Source organism: Cololabis saira, unplaced genomic scaffold (assembly GCF_033807715.1).
Source record: "Cololabis saira isolate AMF1-May2022 unplaced genomic scaffold, fColSai1.1 scf032, whole genome shotgun sequence".
In the NCBI taxonomy this organism is placed as follows: Eukaryota; Metazoa; Chordata; class Actinopteri; order Beloniformes; family Belonidae; genus Cololabis; species Cololabis saira.
The window spans coordinates 292,467-307,500 of record NW_026906196.1 but is presented as its reverse complement, the minus strand read 5'-3'; the positions used below and the strand labels follow the sequence as shown (position 1 = coordinate 307,500).

General features: G+C 45.3%; 33 non-coding genes and 3 pseudogenes across 33 annotated transcripts in view; all 36 read left to right on the top strand.

Moving 5' to 3' along the window:
- The window catches only part of LOC133429091 (5S ribosomal RNA), a 119-nt gene extending 34 nt beyond the window's left edge, over positions 1 to 85 (top strand). Inside the window, exon 1 of the ribosomal RNA XR_009774057.1 lies at positions 1 to 85. This exon is cut by the window's left edge and continues 34 nt beyond it. This is a non-coding gene — a ribosomal RNA (5S ribosomal RNA).
- Positions 86 to 302: 217 nt separating this feature from the next.
- On the top strand, positions 303 to 421 carry LOC133429417 (5S ribosomal RNA). The gene has a single exon (XR_009774345.1). It is a non-coding gene; the product is annotated as a 5S ribosomal RNA (ribosomal RNA).
- Positions 422 to 2,245: 1,824 nt separating this feature from the next.
- Positions 2,246 to 2,364, top strand: LOC133429119 (5S ribosomal RNA). The gene has a single exon (XR_009774084.1). It is a non-coding gene; the product is annotated as a 5S ribosomal RNA (ribosomal RNA).
- A 217-nt stretch (positions 2,365 to 2,581) lies between these two features.
- Positions 2,582 to 2,700, top strand: LOC133429453 (5S ribosomal RNA). The gene has a single exon (XR_009774379.1). It is a non-coding gene; the product is annotated as a 5S ribosomal RNA (ribosomal RNA).
- A 217-nt stretch (positions 2,701 to 2,917) lies between these two features.
- On the top strand, positions 2,918 to 3,036 carry LOC133429452 (5S ribosomal RNA). Its single transcript, XR_009774378.1, has one exon. It is a non-coding gene; the product is annotated as a 5S ribosomal RNA (ribosomal RNA).
- A 199-nt stretch (positions 3,037 to 3,235) lies between these two features.
- LOC133429613 (5S ribosomal RNA) lies at positions 3,236 to 3,354 on the top strand. Its single transcript, XR_009774532.1, has one exon. It is a non-coding gene; the product is annotated as a 5S ribosomal RNA (ribosomal RNA).
- Positions 3,355 to 3,571: 217 nt separating this feature from the next.
- LOC133429482 (5S ribosomal RNA) lies at positions 3,572 to 3,690 on the top strand. Its single transcript, XR_009774406.1, has one exon. It is a non-coding gene; the product is annotated as a 5S ribosomal RNA (ribosomal RNA).
- A 199-nt stretch (positions 3,691 to 3,889) lies between these two features.
- LOC133429407 (5S ribosomal RNA) lies at positions 3,890 to 4,008 on the top strand. Its single transcript, XR_009774335.1, has one exon. It is a non-coding gene; the product is annotated as a 5S ribosomal RNA (ribosomal RNA).
- Positions 4,009 to 4,224: 216 nt separating this feature from the next.
- Positions 4,225 to 4,343, top strand: LOC133429754 (5S ribosomal RNA). The gene has a single exon (XR_009774668.1). It is a non-coding gene; the product is annotated as a 5S ribosomal RNA (ribosomal RNA).
- Positions 4,344 to 4,542: 199 nt separating this feature from the next.
- LOC133429265 (5S ribosomal RNA) lies at positions 4,543 to 4,661 on the top strand (annotated as a pseudogene).
- A 199-nt stretch (positions 4,662 to 4,860) lies between these two features.
- LOC133429155 (5S ribosomal RNA) lies at positions 4,861 to 4,979 on the top strand. Its single transcript, XR_009774119.1, has one exon. It is a non-coding gene; the product is annotated as a 5S ribosomal RNA (ribosomal RNA).
- A 199-nt stretch (positions 4,980 to 5,178) lies between these two features.
- Positions 5,179 to 5,297, top strand: LOC133429627 (5S ribosomal RNA). Its single transcript, XR_009774546.1, has one exon. It is a non-coding gene; the product is annotated as a 5S ribosomal RNA (ribosomal RNA).
- Positions 5,298 to 5,514: 217 nt separating this feature from the next.
- Positions 5,515 to 5,633, top strand: LOC133429535 (5S ribosomal RNA). The gene has a single exon (XR_009774457.1). It is a non-coding gene; the product is annotated as a 5S ribosomal RNA (ribosomal RNA).
- Positions 5,634 to 5,833: 200 nt separating this feature from the next.
- On the top strand, positions 5,834 to 5,952 carry LOC133428995 (5S ribosomal RNA). The gene has a single exon (XR_009773966.1). It is a non-coding gene; the product is annotated as a 5S ribosomal RNA (ribosomal RNA).
- A 216-nt stretch (positions 5,953 to 6,168) lies between these two features.
- Positions 6,169 to 6,287, top strand: LOC133429143 (5S ribosomal RNA). The gene has a single exon (XR_009774108.1). It is a non-coding gene; the product is annotated as a 5S ribosomal RNA (ribosomal RNA).
- A 217-nt stretch (positions 6,288 to 6,504) lies between these two features.
- LOC133429481 (5S ribosomal RNA) lies at positions 6,505 to 6,623 on the top strand. The gene has a single exon (XR_009774405.1). It is a non-coding gene; the product is annotated as a 5S ribosomal RNA (ribosomal RNA).
- A 217-nt stretch (positions 6,624 to 6,840) lies between these two features.
- Positions 6,841 to 6,959, top strand: LOC133429216 (5S ribosomal RNA). Its single transcript, XR_009774177.1, has one exon. It is a non-coding gene; the product is annotated as a 5S ribosomal RNA (ribosomal RNA).
- Positions 6,960 to 7,158: 199 nt separating this feature from the next.
- On the top strand, positions 7,159 to 7,277 carry LOC133429743 (5S ribosomal RNA). Its single transcript, XR_009774657.1, has one exon. It is a non-coding gene; the product is annotated as a 5S ribosomal RNA (ribosomal RNA).
- A 217-nt stretch (positions 7,278 to 7,494) lies between these two features.
- On the top strand, positions 7,495 to 7,613 carry LOC133429266 (5S ribosomal RNA; annotated as a pseudogene).
- A 199-nt stretch (positions 7,614 to 7,812) lies between these two features.
- On the top strand, positions 7,813 to 7,931 carry LOC133429510 (5S ribosomal RNA). The gene has a single exon (XR_009774433.1). It is a non-coding gene; the product is annotated as a 5S ribosomal RNA (ribosomal RNA).
- A 199-nt stretch (positions 7,932 to 8,130) lies between these two features.
- On the top strand, positions 8,131 to 8,249 carry LOC133429633 (5S ribosomal RNA). The gene has a single exon (XR_009774551.1). It is a non-coding gene; the product is annotated as a 5S ribosomal RNA (ribosomal RNA).
- A 217-nt stretch (positions 8,250 to 8,466) lies between these two features.
- On the top strand, positions 8,467 to 8,585 carry LOC133429628 (5S ribosomal RNA). Its single transcript, XR_009774547.1, has one exon. It is a non-coding gene; the product is annotated as a 5S ribosomal RNA (ribosomal RNA).
- Positions 8,586 to 8,784: 199 nt separating this feature from the next.
- On the top strand, positions 8,785 to 8,903 carry LOC133429205 (5S ribosomal RNA). The gene has a single exon (XR_009774166.1). It is a non-coding gene; the product is annotated as a 5S ribosomal RNA (ribosomal RNA).
- A 199-nt stretch (positions 8,904 to 9,102) lies between these two features.
- LOC133429154 (5S ribosomal RNA) lies at positions 9,103 to 9,221 on the top strand. The gene has a single exon (XR_009774118.1). It is a non-coding gene; the product is annotated as a 5S ribosomal RNA (ribosomal RNA).
- A 199-nt stretch (positions 9,222 to 9,420) lies between these two features.
- On the top strand, positions 9,421 to 9,539 carry LOC133429534 (5S ribosomal RNA). Its single transcript, XR_009774456.1, has one exon. It is a non-coding gene; the product is annotated as a 5S ribosomal RNA (ribosomal RNA).
- A 217-nt stretch (positions 9,540 to 9,756) lies between these two features.
- On the top strand, positions 9,757 to 9,875 carry LOC133429271 (5S ribosomal RNA; annotated as a pseudogene).
- Positions 9,876 to 11,779: 1,904 nt separating this feature from the next.
- LOC133429415 (5S ribosomal RNA) lies at positions 11,780 to 11,898 on the top strand. Its single transcript, XR_009774343.1, has one exon. It is a non-coding gene; the product is annotated as a 5S ribosomal RNA (ribosomal RNA).
- A 216-nt stretch (positions 11,899 to 12,114) lies between these two features.
- LOC133429023 (5S ribosomal RNA) lies at positions 12,115 to 12,233 on the top strand. The gene has a single exon (XR_009773993.1). It is a non-coding gene; the product is annotated as a 5S ribosomal RNA (ribosomal RNA).
- Positions 12,234 to 12,450: 217 nt separating this feature from the next.
- Positions 12,451 to 12,569, top strand: LOC133429414 (5S ribosomal RNA). The gene has a single exon (XR_009774342.1). It is a non-coding gene; the product is annotated as a 5S ribosomal RNA (ribosomal RNA).
- Positions 12,570 to 12,768: 199 nt separating this feature from the next.
- Positions 12,769 to 12,887, top strand: LOC133429413 (5S ribosomal RNA). Its single transcript, XR_009774341.1, has one exon. It is a non-coding gene; the product is annotated as a 5S ribosomal RNA (ribosomal RNA).
- Positions 12,888 to 13,104: 217 nt separating this feature from the next.
- LOC133429412 (5S ribosomal RNA) lies at positions 13,105 to 13,223 on the top strand. Its single transcript, XR_009774340.1, has one exon. It is a non-coding gene; the product is annotated as a 5S ribosomal RNA (ribosomal RNA).
- Positions 13,224 to 13,422: 199 nt separating this feature from the next.
- Positions 13,423 to 13,541, top strand: LOC133429101 (5S ribosomal RNA). Its single transcript, XR_009774066.1, has one exon. It is a non-coding gene; the product is annotated as a 5S ribosomal RNA (ribosomal RNA).
- A 216-nt stretch (positions 13,542 to 13,757) lies between these two features.
- On the top strand, positions 13,758 to 13,876 carry LOC133429016 (5S ribosomal RNA). Its single transcript, XR_009773986.1, has one exon. It is a non-coding gene; the product is annotated as a 5S ribosomal RNA (ribosomal RNA).
- Positions 13,877 to 14,075: 199 nt separating this feature from the next.
- Positions 14,076 to 14,194, top strand: LOC133429033 (5S ribosomal RNA). Its single transcript, XR_009774001.1, has one exon. It is a non-coding gene; the product is annotated as a 5S ribosomal RNA (ribosomal RNA).
- Positions 14,195 to 14,393: 199 nt separating this feature from the next.
- LOC133429403 (5S ribosomal RNA) lies at positions 14,394 to 14,512 on the top strand. Its single transcript, XR_009774331.1, has one exon. It is a non-coding gene; the product is annotated as a 5S ribosomal RNA (ribosomal RNA).
- Positions 14,513 to 14,729: 217 nt separating this feature from the next.
- On the top strand, positions 14,730 to 14,848 carry LOC133429073 (5S ribosomal RNA). Its single transcript, XR_009774039.1, has one exon. It is a non-coding gene; the product is annotated as a 5S ribosomal RNA (ribosomal RNA).
- Positions 14,849 to 15,034: the final 186 nt, after the last annotated feature.

Genomic DNA, 15,034 nt, shown 5'->3' with positions numbered 1-15,034 from the left:
TCGTCTGATCTCGGAAGCTAAGCAGGGTCGGGCCTGGTTAGTACTTGGATGGGAGACCGCCTCGGAATACCAGGTGCTGTAAGCATTTTCAACCAGCAGAGAGCGCTCTCGCTTAATCTACCCACACATATTTCAACGTGGTAACAGCGACAGCTCACGTCCTAAAGTGTTTTGCACATGGTTAAGGCACTTTAACTCCAACAAATAAACGCTTCTAAATTATTATCACCAACAAATCAATGACTTATATTATATGACTTATCTTCAACTCCATATAAGAGGTATTTCAAGCAGCAGCTTCTGCTTACGGCCATACCAGCCTGGATGCGCCCGATCTCGTCTGATCTCGGAAGCTAAGCAGGGTCGGGCCTGGTTAGTACTTGGATGGGAGACCGCCTGGGAATACCAGGTGCTGTAAGCATTTTCAACCAGCAGAGAGCGCTCTCGCTTAATCTACCCACACATATTTCAACGTGGTAACAGCAACAGCTCACGTCCTAAAGTGTTTTGCACATGGTTAAGGCACTTTAACTCCAACAAATAAAACCAACAAATCAATGACTTATATTCTATGACTTATCTTCAACTCCATATAAGAGGTATTTCAAGCTGCAGCTTCTGCTTACGGCCATACCAGCCTGGATGCACCCGATCTCGTCTGGGGCCTGTACTACGAAGCAAGTTCAACATATCCAGGATATCTTTTCCTTATCCAGATTCACTAAGCGGGACAATTGCAATCACGCTAAGCGGTCACACGACAGTGGTTATCAACTCGGTATATCAACCCAGGTTTCTCCAATCTGGATATGAGCGCGTGCACATAAAAGGGGCGGTGTTTTCAGCGCATGACCAATCGCAAGCATGGAGAAGTCCGCTGTCAGAGCCGCTTATTTCAGTAGCGAAGAGCAAACTATAATTTTACGGAAATATGATGAGTATAGGCATATAATACAGGCAAAAAGCAACACAGTTGCAGCTGCAAAATGCAGGAAAGACAGCTGGCAAAAGATCGCTGACTGTATAAATGTGTAAATTCATAGGGATATAAACATATATTTGAATATTCTGGGAATCTTAATCTTAAACTGTAAACCATGATCAGCAATATTAAAATAATAAAAGGCTTGCAATATTTCAGTTGATTTGTAATGAATCCAAAATGTATGACATTTTTTTGTTTTTGTGTTTGCATTACAGAAAATCACAATATTCTAATTTTCTGAGACAGTCCTGTATATATTGGTTCTATAACTATTGTTGTTGACCGATAACTTGTGCTGATGCTGTACCAAAGAATTGGGTTTTTTTATTTATTTTATTTTATTTTTTATTTTTTCAGGAGGGGGGTGTTTAGTATTTTAAAGTGACTTCTCAGAATGTTCGAGGGACGAAATTGAAAATCCCTTTTTTGCTATCCCCTTACAAATGCATCTTCTTTTTGATTTCTTCTTGATTTATTTATTTAATTGGTATTAGTTTTGGATTGACTGTACATCGGATTTTGGGTGATGATTTGTTTTATTTATTCATTGATTGATTTATTTTTTATTTTCTCCTCCACCTCTTTTTTCTTTTTTTCCTTTTTTCCTTTTTTTTTGATTTTTTTGGATCGTTCATACAGGGAAAGCAAAGGGGTTTTGGTGGCCCTGAATACGCGTTCTGTTCGGAGGGATCCTCTCACGATCCGCGCACCAAGCTCCACTGGATTCTCTTCGAAAGGGCATGCCATTTTCCAAGAGAGCTGATTGGTCAGTGGGCGGTGCTTTTACACCCGGCGATCTGTATCTCGAACATAACCTGCTCCGGAGCAGGTTAGCGGTTCAGCATAAGTTACCATGGCGATGTGCCCCGATAAGAAGTGAACCACCGTCGTAGTCCTGAAAACCCAGGGTTAAACCTGAAGTTACCTCGCTAACCCCAAATCCCGCTTCGTAGTACAGGCCCCTGATCTCGGAAGCTAAGCAGGGTCGGGCCTGGTTACTACTTGGATGGGAGACCGCCTGGGAATACCAGGTGCTGTAAGCTTTTTCAACCAGCAGAGAGCGCTCTCGCTTAATCTACCCACACATATTTCAACGTGGTAACAGCGACAGCTCATGTCCTAAATTGTTTTGCACATGGTTAAGGCACTTTAACTCCAACAAATAAGTGCTCCTAAATTATTATCACCAACAAATCAATGACTTAAATTATATGACTTATCTTCAACTCCATATAAGAGGTATTTCAAGCTGCAACTTCAGCTTACGGCCATACCAGCCTGGATGCGCCAGATCTCGTCTGATCTCGGAAGCTAAGCAGGGTCGGGCCCGGTTAGTACTTGGATGGGAGACCGCCTCGGAATACCAGGTGCTGTAAGCATTTTCAACCAGCAGAGAGCACTCTCGCTTAATCTACCTACACATATTTCAACGTGGTAACAGCGACAGCTCACGTCCTAAAGTGTTTTGCACATGGTTAAGGCACTTTAACTCCAACAAATAAGCGCTTCTAAATTATTATCACCAACAAATCAATGACTTGTATTATATAACTTATCTTCAACTCCATATAAGAAGTATTTCAAGCTGCACCTTCAGCTTATGGCCATACCAGCCTGGATGCGCCCGATCTCGTCTGATCTCGGAAGCTAAGCAGGGTAGGGCCTGGTTAGTACCTGGATGGGAGACCGCCTGGGAATACCAGGTGCTGTAAGCTTTTTCAACCAGCAGAGAGCGCTCTCGCTTAATCTACCCACACATATTTCAACGTGGTAAGAGCGACAGCTCACGTCCAAAAGTGTTTTGCACATGGTTAAGGCACTTTAACTCCAACAAATAAGTGCTTCTAAATTATTATCACCAACAAATCAATGACTTGTATTATATGACTTATCTTCAACTCCATATAAGAAGTATTTCAAGCTGCAGCTTCAGCTTATGGCCATACCAGCCTGGATGCGCCCGATCTCGTCTGATCTCGGAAGCTAAGCAGGGTAGGGCCTGGTTAGTACCTGGATGGGAGACCGCCTGGGAATACCAGGTGCTGTAAGCTTTTTCAACCAGCAGAGAGCGCTCTCGCTTAATCTACCCACACATATTTCAACGTGGTAAGAGCGACAGCTCACGTCCAAAAGTGTTTTGCACATGGTTAAGGCACTTTAACTCCAACAAATAAAACCAACAAATCAATGACTTATATTCTATGACTTATCTTCAACTCCATATAAGAGGTATTTCAAGCTGCAGCTTCTGCTTACGGCCATACCAGCATGGATGCGCCCGATCTCGTCTGATCTCGGAAGCTAAGCAGGGTCGGGCCTGGTTAGTACTTGGATGGGAGACCGCCTGGGAATACCAGGTGCTGTAAGCTTTTTCAACCAGCAGAGAGCGCTCTCGCTTAATCTACCCACACATATTTCAACGTGGTAACAGCGACAGCTCACGTCCAAAAGTGTTTTTCACATGGTTAAGGCACTTTAACTCCAACAAATAAGCGCTTCTAAATTATTATCACCAACAAATCAATGACTTATATTATATGACTTATCTTCAACTCCATATAAGAGGTATTTCAAGCTGCAGCTTCAGCTTACGGCCATACCAGCCTGGATGCGCCCGATCTCGTCTGATCTCGGAAGCTAAGCAGGGTCGGGCCTGGTTAGTACTTGGATGGGAGACCGCCTGGGAATATCAGGTGCTGTAAGCTTTTTCAACCAGCAGAGAGCGCTCTCGCTTAATCTACCCACACATATTTCAACGTGGTAACAGCGACAGCTCACGTCCTAAAGGGTTTTGCACATGGTTAAGGCACTTTAACTCCAACAAATAAAACCAACAAATCAATGACTTATATGCTATGACTTATCTTCAACTCCATATAAGAGGTATTTCAAGCTGCAGCTTCTGCTTACAGCCATACCAGCCTGGATGCGCCCGATCTCGTCTGATCTCGGAAGCTAAGCAGGGTCGGGCCTGGTTAGTACTTGGATGGGAGACCGCCTGGGAATACCAGGTGCTGTAAGCTTTTTCAACCAGCAGAGAGCGCTCTCGCTTAATCTACCCACACATATTTCAACGTGGTAAGAGCGACAGCTCACGTCCTAAAGTGTTTTGCACATGGTTAAGGCACTTTAACTCCAACAAATAAGCGCTTCTAAATTATTATCACCAACAAATCAATGACTTGTATTATATACTTATCTTCAACTCCATATAAGAAGTATTTCAAGCTGCAGCTTCAGCTTACGGCCATACCAGCCTGGATGCGCCCGATCTCGTCTGATCTCGGAAGCTAAGCAGGGTCGGGCCTGGTTAGTACTTGGATGGGAGACCGCCTGGGAATACCAGGTGCTGTAAGCTTTTTCAACCAGCAGAGAGCGCTCTCGCTTAATCTACCCACACATATTTCAACGTGGTAAGAGCGACAGCTCACGTCCTAAAGTGTTTTGCACATGGTTAAGGCACTTTAACTCCAACAAATAAAACCAACAAATCAATGACTTATATTCTATGACTTATCTTCAACTCCATATCAGAGGTATTTCAAGCTGCAGCTTCTGCTTACGGCCATACCAGCCTGGATGAGCCCGATCTAGTCTGATCTCGGAAGCTAAGCAGGGTCGGGCCTGGTTAGTACTTGGATGGGAGACCGACTGGTAATACCAGGTGCTGTAAGCTTTTTCAACCAGCAGAGAACGGTCTTGCTTAATCTAGCCACACATATTTCAACGTGGTAACAGCGACAGCTCACGTCCTAAAGTGTTTTGCACATGGTTAAGGCACTTTACCTCCAACAAATAAAACCAACAAATCAATGACTTATATTCTATGACTTATCTTCAACTCCATATAATAGGTATTTCAAGCTGCAGCTTCTGCTTACGGCCATACCAGCCTGAATGCGCCCGATCTCGTCTGATCTCGGAAGCTAAGCAGGGTCAGGCCTTGTTAGTACTTGGATGGGAGACCGCCTGGGAATACCAGGTGCTGTAAGCTTTTTCAACCAGCAGAGAGCGCTCACGCTTAATCTACCCACACATATTTCAACGTGGTAACAGCGACAGCTCACATCCTAAAGTGTTTTGCACATGGTTAAGGCACTTTAACTCCAACAAATAAAACCAACAAATCAATGACTTATATTCTATGACTTATCTTCAACTCCATATCAGAGGTATTTCAAGCTGCAGCTTCTGCTTACGGCCATACCAGCCTGGATGCGCCCGATCTCATCTGATCTCGGAAGCTAAGCAGGGTCAGGCCTGGTTAGTACTTGGATGGGAGACCGCCTGGGAATACCAGGTGCTGTAAGCATTTTCAACCAGCAGAGAGCGCTCTCGCTTAATCTACCCACACAAATCTCAACGTGGTAACAGCGACAGCTCATGTCCTAAAGTGTTTTGCACATGGTTAAGGCACTTTAACTCCAACAAATAAGCGCTTCTAAATTCTTATCACCAAGAAATCAATGACTTATATTCTATGACTTATCTTCAACTCCATATAAGAGGTATTTCAAGCAGCAGATTCTGCTTACGGCCATACCAGCCTGGATGCGCCTGATCTCGTCTGATCTCGGAAGCTAAGCAGGGTCGGGCCTGGTTAGTACTTGGATGGGAGACCGCCTGGGAATACCAGGTGCTGTAAGCTTTTTCAACCAGCAGAGAACGCTCTCGCTTAATCTACCCACACATATTTCAACGTGGTAACAGCGACAGCTCACGTCCTAAAGTGTTTTGCACATGGTTAAGGCACTTTAATTCCAAACAAATAAAACCAACAAATAAATGACTTATATTCTATGACTTATCTTCAACTCCATATAAGAGGTATTTCAAGCAGCAGCTTCTGCTTACGGCCATACCAGCCTGGATGCGCCCGATCTCGTCTGATCTCGGAAGCTAAGCAGGGTCGGGCCTTGTTAGTACTTGGATGGGAGACCGCCTGGGAATACCAGGTGCTGTAAGCATTTTCAACCAGCAGAGAGCGCTCTCGCTTAATCTACCCACACATATTTCAACGTGGTAACAGCGACAGCTCACGTCCTAAAGTGTTTTGCACATGGTTAAGGCACTTTAACTCCAACAAATAAGCGCTTCTAAATTATTATCACCAACAAATCAATGACTTGTATTATATACTTATCTTCAACTCCATATAAGAAGTATTTCAAGCTGCAGCTTCAGCTTACGGCCATACCAGCCTGGATGCGCCCGATCTCGTCTGATCTCGGAAGCTAAGCAGGGTCGGGCCTGGTTAGTACTTGGATGGGAGAATGCCTGGGAATACCAGGTGCTGTAAGCATTTTCAACCAGCAGAGAGCGCTCTCGCTTAATCTACCCACACATATTTCAACGTGGTAACAGCGACAGCTCACGTCCAAAAGTGTTATTCACATGGTTAAGGCACTTTAACTCCAACAAATAAACGCTTCTAAATTATTATCACCAACAAATCAATGACTTATATTATATGACTTATCTTCAACTCCATATAAGAGGTATTTCAAGCAGCAGCTTCTGCTTACGGCCATACCAGCCTGGATGCACCCGATCTCGTCTGATCTCGGAAGCTAAGCAGGGTCGGGCCTGGTTAGTACTTGGATGGGAGACCGCCTGGGAATACCAGGTGCTGTAAGCTTTTTCAACCAGCAGAGAGCGCTCTCGCTTAATCTACCCACACATATTTCAACGTGGTAACAGCGACAGCTCATGTCCTAAAGTGTTTTGCACATGGTTAAGGCACTTTAACTCCAACAAATAAGTGCTTCTAAATTATTATCACCAACAAATCAATGACTTATATTATATGACTTATCTTCAACTCCATATAAGAGGTATTTCAAGCTGCAACTTCAGCTTACGGCCATACCAGCCTGGATGCGCCCGATCTCATCTGATCTCGGAAGCTAAGCAGGGTCGGGCCTGGTTAGTACTTGGATGGGAGACCGCCTGGGAATACCAGGTGCTGTAAGCTTTTTCGACCAGCAGAGAACGGTCTCGCTTAATCTAGCCACACATATTTCAACGTGGTAACAGCGACAGCTCACGTCCAAAAGTGTTTTGCACATGGTTAAGGCACTTTAACTCCAACAAATAAAACCAACAAATCAATGACTTATATTCTATGACTTATCTTCAACTCCATATAAGAGGTATTTCAAGCTGCAGCTTCTGCTTACGGCCATACCAGCCTGGATGCGCCCGATCTCGTCTGATCTCGGAAGCTAAGCAGGGTCGGGCCTGGTTAGTACTTGGATGGGAGACCGCCTGGGAATACCAGGTGCTGTAAGCTTTTTCAACCAGCAGAGAGCGCTCTCGCTTAATCTACCCACACATATTTCAACGTGGTAAGAGCGACAGCTCACGTCCAAAAGTGTTTTTCACATGGTTAAGGCACTTTAACTCCAACAAATAAGCGCTTCTAAATTATTATCACCAACAAATCAATGACTTATATTATATGACTTATCTTCAACTCCATATAAGAGGTATTTCAAGCAGCAGCTTCTGCTTACGGCCATACCAGCCTGGACGTGCCCGATCTTGTCTGGTCTCGGAAGCTAAGCAGGGTCTGGCCTGGTTAGTACTTGAATGGGAGACCGCCTGGGAATACCAGGTGCTGTAAGCATTTTCAACCAGCAGAGAGCGCTCTCGCTTAATCTACCCACACATATTTCAACGTGGTAACAGCGACAGCTCACGTCCTAAAGTGTTTTGCACATGGTTAAGGCACTTTAACTCCAACAAATAAAACCAACAAATCAATGACTTATATTCTATGACTTATCTTCAACTCCATATCAGAGGTATTTCAAGCTGCAGCTTCTGCTTACGGCCATACCAGCCTGGATGCGCCCGATCTCATCTGATCTCGGAAGCTAAGCAGGGTCGGGCCTGGTTAGTACTTGGATGGGAGACCGCCTGGGAATACCAGGTGCTGTAAGCATTTTCAACCAGCAGAGAGCGCTCTCGCTTAATCTACCCACACAAATTTCAACGTGGTAACAGCGACAGCTCATGTCCTAAAGTGTTTTGCACATGGTTAAGGCACTTTAACTCCAACAAATAAAACCAACAAATCAATGACTTATATTCTATGACTTATCTTCAACTCCATATAAGAGGTATTTCAAGCAGCAGATTCTGCTTACGGCCATACCAGCCTGGATGCGCCCGATCTCGTCTGATCTCGGAAGCTAAGCAGGGTCGGGCCTGGTTAGTACTTGGATGGGAGACCGCCTCGGAATACCAGGTGCTGTAAGCATTTTCAACCAGCAGAGAGCGCTCTCGCTTAATCTACCTACACATATTTCAACATGGTAACAGCGACAGCTCACGTCCTAAAGTGTTTTGCACATGGTTAAGGCACTTTAACTCCAACAAATAAGCGCTTCTAAATTATTATCACCAACAAATCAATGACTTGTATTATATGACTTATCTTCAACTCCATATAAGAAGTATTTCAAGCTGCAGCTTCGGCTTATGGCCATACCAGCCTGGATGCGCCCGATCTCGTCTGATCTCGGAAGCTAAGCAGGGTCGGGCCTGGTTAGTACTTGGATGGGAGACCGACTGGGAATACCAGGTGCTGTAAGCTTTTTCGACCAGCAGAGAACGGTCTCGCTTAATCTAGCCACACATATTTCAACGTGGTAACAGCGACAGCTCACGTCCAAAAGTGTTTTGCACATGGTTAAGGCACTTTAACTCCAACAAATAAAACCAACAAATCAATGACTTATATTCTATGACTTATCTTCAACTCCATATCAGAGGTATTTCAAGCTGCAGCTTCTGCTTACGGCCATACCAGCCTGGATGAGCCCGATCTAGTCTGATCTCGGAAGCTAAGCAGGGTCGGGCCTGGTTAGTACTTGGATGGGAGACCGACTGGGAATACCAGGTGCTGTAAGCTTTTTCAACCAGCAGAGAACGGTCTTGCTTAATCTAGCCACACATATTTCAACGTGGTAACAGCGACAGCTCACGTCCTAAAGTGTTTTGCACATGGTTAAGGCACTTTAACTCCAACAAATAAAACCAACAAATCAATGACTTATATTCTATGACTTATCTTCAACTCCATATAATAGGTATTTCAAGCTGCAGCTTCTGCTTACGGCCATACCAGCCTGAATGCGCCCGATCTCGTCTGATCTCGGAAGCTAAGCAGGGTCAGGCCTTGTTAGTACTTGGATGGGAGACCGCCTGGGAATACCAGGTGCTGTAAGCTTTTTCAACCAGCAGAGAGCGCTCACGCTTAATCTACCCACACATATTTCAACGTGGTAACAGCGACAGCTCACGTCCTAAAGTGTTTTGCACATGGTTAAGGCACTTTAACTCCAACAAATAAAACCAACAAATCAATGACTTATATTCTATGACTTATCTTCAACTCCATATCAGAGGTATTTCAAGCTGCAGGTTCTGCTTACGGCCATACCAGCCTGGATGCGCCCGATCTCATCTGATCTCGGAAGCTAAGCAGGGTCGGGCCTGGTTAGTACTTGGATGGGAGACCGCCTTGGAATACCAGGTGCTGTAAGCATTTTCAACCAGCAGAGAGCGCTCTCGCTTAATCTACCCACACAAATTTCAACGTGGTAACAGCGACAGCTCATGTCCTAAAGTGTTTTGCACATGGTTAAGGCACTTTAACTCCAACAAATAAGCGCTTCTAAATTCTTATCACCAAGAAATCAATGACTTATATTCTATGACTTATCTTCAACTCCATATAAGAGGTATTTCAAGCAGCAGATTCTGCTTACGGCCATACCAGCCTGGATGCGCCTGATCTCATCTGATCTCGGAAGCTAAGCAGGGTCGGGCCTGGTTAGTACTTGGATGGGAGACCGCCTGGGAATACCAGGTGTTGGACTATTGGACTAATATGATTATGAATTCATGACATATGTGAGTGGGTGAACATTTCTCTTGGGCCAGTAAAGGGCCGAAGCCAAGCCAAAGTTTATGCTGCATGACTCCAGACCAGATAACAGACTCCATGGGGTTTACGACACCTGGGAGGGGGGTCAGGCGCAGTATAGCCCCCACAAACCCAGCAGGGTTCCTGCCAGACCTGGAGGAACAAAGGAAAAGACAACGCAAAGGGACCAGGGACAGACTCCCTGGGGTGACGACACCAGGGGGGGTCAGACTAAATGGAGCCCCAGGAAGCAAGCTCTGAAGGGGGGGACTGTCCCTCTCAGTAAAACCGCCCCAAGCCCAAAAGCGGGAAGCACCCAATCACTTGCCAGGGGCTGGTGACATCACGCAGCCCGCGAAACTCAAAAGCTCCCTTCCTGCCCAGTGCTCACTCTCTCCCTCAGCCAGCGGACCGGACAAGACGTGCCTGCCGACGGTGCAGCCGCTGCCGCATCTACTCCCCGAGAGCCTGGGGTGGGGGGGGAGCCGTTCCGGACCTGCATTAACAGGCCGGGCGTAAAATCCGATACCAGAGCACGGCGCTCTCAACTCTTTCTGTCTGCTAACTCCTTTCTTCCTTTGAGCACTTTCTCCACACCAGGGACCGTGCGTCCAGGAAGATTGCTCCGCCAGAACCCGCTGTAGAAGCTCCAGCCTTGGACCCGCGAACCCCTCCCGCAGCCCTGCGACACACAAGGGACGTGAGCCGACGTTCCGAAGGAGGAACCGGCCCCCCCGTCGCAACGAGGCCGGTGTTGAGGCCGCGGTCAGGACCAGAGAGCCGGCGTGAGGCGCCGCTGCAGCAACTGTTGCCCTTTTCTTTTTGAAGTAGGAGCAGGACAGAGACTGAGGGACCGCTCGCTATCGGAGCATCCCCGCCAGAAGCGATCGGCGGTGGGGTCAAAGCTGAACCGGACCTCTCCGACACCGGGAACCCCGGCAGGAACCCGGTCACCACCGACAGAGCCCGCAGATCCAGAATCCAGAGGAGACGTGAGGTGGCGTTTGGGCGATCAGTCAGTTAGAACGGTGTAAAGCTGAACTTATGTTTAATGAGATTACTGTATGCGTATTACTGTACGTTATCATTATTGTGTTCTTTATCATCTTTATTATTATTACATTTGATTCTTTTCTTTTCATTCCATGCATTTAACGTTTATGTTTCATTTTATTGATTGTTGTTTTTCTTGTTAGTTAATGGTTTTATAATAATGTCGTGTGCCATCAGATTTATTCGGGTAGTTATTTACATCCCTTTTGATACCCGTATGTAAATAAATTCTGATTGATTTCTTTATGAGTGGTTGTTATTTCATGCAAGATTTGGTCACAAATTGATTTGTTTAAGCAGAGCCTAGTGTTCGGACATCACGCCTTCACTGTTATTCTGTAAGATTTGCTGTTCTGCAGGATAATTCAAAAATCATATGAGACTGATTTTCTGCTGTTTTAGTTATCGAATTCCACCGGAGTAAGGCCCCGGCGGTGGTGCCCCTACGAGAATTATCATTTTTGATAATACAATTTGATAAATAGTCAACTTTATTAATTATTAATAATTCTTTAATAGAATTATCATTAGCCTTGATAACTGGACAGCCAAGCTACCTATGAGTTGCACAACACAGGTGCTGTAAGCTTTTTCAACCAGCAGAGAGCGCTCTCGCTTAATCTACCCACACATATTTCAACGTGGTAACAGCGACAGCTCACGTCCTAAAGTGTTTTGCACATGGTTAAGGCACTTTAACTCCAACAAATAAGTGCTTCTAAATTATTATCACCAACAAATCAATGACTTATATTATATGACTTATCTTCAACTCCATATAAGAGGTATTTCAAGCAGCAGCTTCTGCTTACGGCCATACCAGCCTGGATGCGCCCGATCTCGTCTGATCTCGGAAGCTAAGCAGGGTCGGGCCTGGTTAGTACTTGGATGGGAGACCGCCTGGGAATACCAGGTGCTGTAAGCATTTTCAACCAGCAGAGAGCGCTCTCGCTTAATCTACCCACACATATTTCAACGTGGTAACAGCGACAGCTCACGTCCTAAAGTGTTTTGCACATGGTTAAGGCACTTTAACTCCAACAAATAAGCGCTTCTAAATTATTATCACCAACAAATCAATGACTTGTATTATATACTTATCTTCAACTCCATATAAGAAGTATTTCAAGCTGCAGCTTCAGCTTACGGCCATACCAGCCTGGATGCGCCCGATCTCGTCTGATCTCGGAAGCTAAGCAGGGTCGGGCCTGGTTAGTACTTGGATGGGAGAACGCCTGGGAATACCAGGTGCTGTAAGCATTTTCAACCAGCAGAGAGCGCTCTCGCTTAATCTACCCACACATATTTCAACGTGGTAACAGCGACAGCTCACGTCCAAAAGTGTTTTTCACATGGTTAAGGCACTTTAACTCCAACAAATAAACGCTTCTAAATTATTATCACCAACAAATCAATGACTTATATTATATGACTTATCTTCAACTCCATATAAGAGGTATTTCAAGCAGCAGCTTCTGCTTACGGCCATACCAGCCTGGATGCGCCCGATCTCGTCTGATCTCGGAAGCTAAGCAGGGTCGGGCCTGGTTAGTACTTGGATGGGAGACCGCCTGGGAATACCAGGTGCTGTAAGCATTTTCAACCAGCAGAGAGCGCTCTCGCTTAATCTACCCACACATATTTCAACGTGGTAACAGCAACAGCTCACGTCCTAAAGTGTTTTGCACATGGTTAAGGCACTTTAACTCCAACAAATAAAACCAACAAATCAATGACTTATATTATATGACTTATCTTCAACTCCATATAAGAGGTATTTCAAGCAGCAGCTTCTGCTTACGGCCATACCAGCCTGGATGCGCCCGATCTCGTCTGATCTCGGAAGCTAAGCAGGGTCGGGCCTGGTTAGTACTTGGATGGGAGACCGCCTGGGAATACCAGGTGCTGTAAGCATTTTCAACCAGCAGAGAGCGCTCTCGCTTAATCTACCCACACATATTTCAACGTGGTAACAGCGACAGCTCACGTCCAAAAGTGTTTTTCACATGGTTAAGGCACTTTAACTCCAACAAATAAACGCTTCTAAATTATTATCACCAACAAATCAATGACTTATATTATATGACTTATCTTCAACTCCATATAAGAGGTATTTCAAGCAGCAGCTTCTGCTTACGGCCATACCAGCCTGGATGCGCCCGATCTCGTCTGATCTCGGAAGCTAAGCAGGGTCGGGCCTGGTTAGTACTTGGATGGGAGACCGCCTGGGAATACCAGGTGCTGTAAGCATTTTCAACCAGCAGAGAGCGCTCTCGCTTAATCTACCCACACATATTTCAACGTGGTAACAGCAACAGCTCACGTCCTAAAGTGTTTTGCACATGGTTAAGGCACTTTAACTCCAACAAATAAAACCAACAAATCAATGACTTATATTCTATGACTTATCTTCAACTCCATATAAGAGGTATTTCAAGCTGCAACTTCAGCTTACGGCCATACCAGCCTGGATGCGCCCGATCTCATCTGATCTCGGAAGCTAAGCAGGGTCGGGCCTGGTTAGTACTTGGATGGGAGACCGCCTGGGAATACCAGGTGCTGTAAGCTTTTTCAACCAGCAGAGAGCGCTCTCGCTTAATCTACCCACACATATTTCAACGTGGTAACAGCGACAGCTCACGTCCTAAAGTGTTTTGCACATGGTTAAGGCACTTTAACTCCAACAAATAAGCGCTTCTAAATTATTATCACCAACAAATCAATGACTTGTATTATATACTTATCTTCAACTCCATATAAGAAGTATTTCAAGCTGCAGCTTCAGCTTACGGCCATACCAGCCTGGATGCGCCCGATCTCGTCTGATCTCGGAAGCTAAGCAGGGTCGAGCCTGGTTAGTACTTGGATGGGAGACCGCCTGGGAATATCAGGTGCTGTAAGCTTTTTCAACCAGCAGAGAGCGCTCTCGCTTAATCTACCCACACATATTTCAACGTAGTAAGAGCGACAGCTCACGTCCTAAAGTGTTTTGCACATGGTTAAGGCACTTTAACTCCAACAAATAAAACCAACAAATCAATGACTTATATTCTATGACTTATCTTCAACTCCATATAAGAGGTATTTCAAGCTGCAGCTTCTGCTTACGGCCATACCAGCCTGGATGCGCCCGATCTCGTCTGATCTCGGAAGCTAAGCAGGGTCGGGCCTGATTAGTAGTTGGATGGGAGACCGCCTTGGAATACCAGGTGCTGTAAGCTTTTTCAACCAGCAGAGAGCGCTCTCGCTTAATCTACCCACACATATTTCAACGTGGTAAGAGCGACAGCTCACGTCCAAAAGTGTTTTTCACATGGTTAAGGCACTTTAACTCCAACAAATAAAACCAACAAATCAAGGACTTATATGCTATGACTTATCTTCAACTCCATATAAGAGGTATTTCAAGCTGCAGCTTCTGCTTACGGCCATACCAGCCTGGATGCGCCCGATCTCGTCTGATCTCGGAAGCTAAGCAGGGTCGGGCCTGGTTAGTACTTGGATGGGAGACCCCCTGGGAATACCAGGTGCTGTAAGCTTTTTCAACCAGCAGAGAGCGCTCTCGCTTAATCTACCCACACATATTTCAACGTGGTAACAGCGACAGCTCACGTCCAAAAGTGTTTTTCACATGGTTAAGGCACTTTAACTCCAACAAATAAGCGCTTCTAAATTATTATCACCAACAAATCAATGACTTATATTATATGACTTATCTTCAACTCCATATAAGAGGTATTTCAAGCAGCAGCTTCTGCTTACGGCCATACCAGCCTGGATGTGCCCGATCTTGTCTGACCTCGGAAGCTAAGCAGGGTCGGGCCTGGTTAGTACTTGGATGGGAGACCGCCTGGGAATACCAGGTGCTGTAAGCATTTTCAACCAGCAGAGAGCGCTCTCGCTTAATCTACCCACACATATTTCAACGTGGTAACAGCGACAGCTCACGTCCTAAAGTGTTTTGCACATGGTTAAGGCACTTTAACTCCAACAAATAAAACCAACAAATCAATGACTTATATTCTATGACCCATCTTCAACTCCATATAAGAGGTATTTCA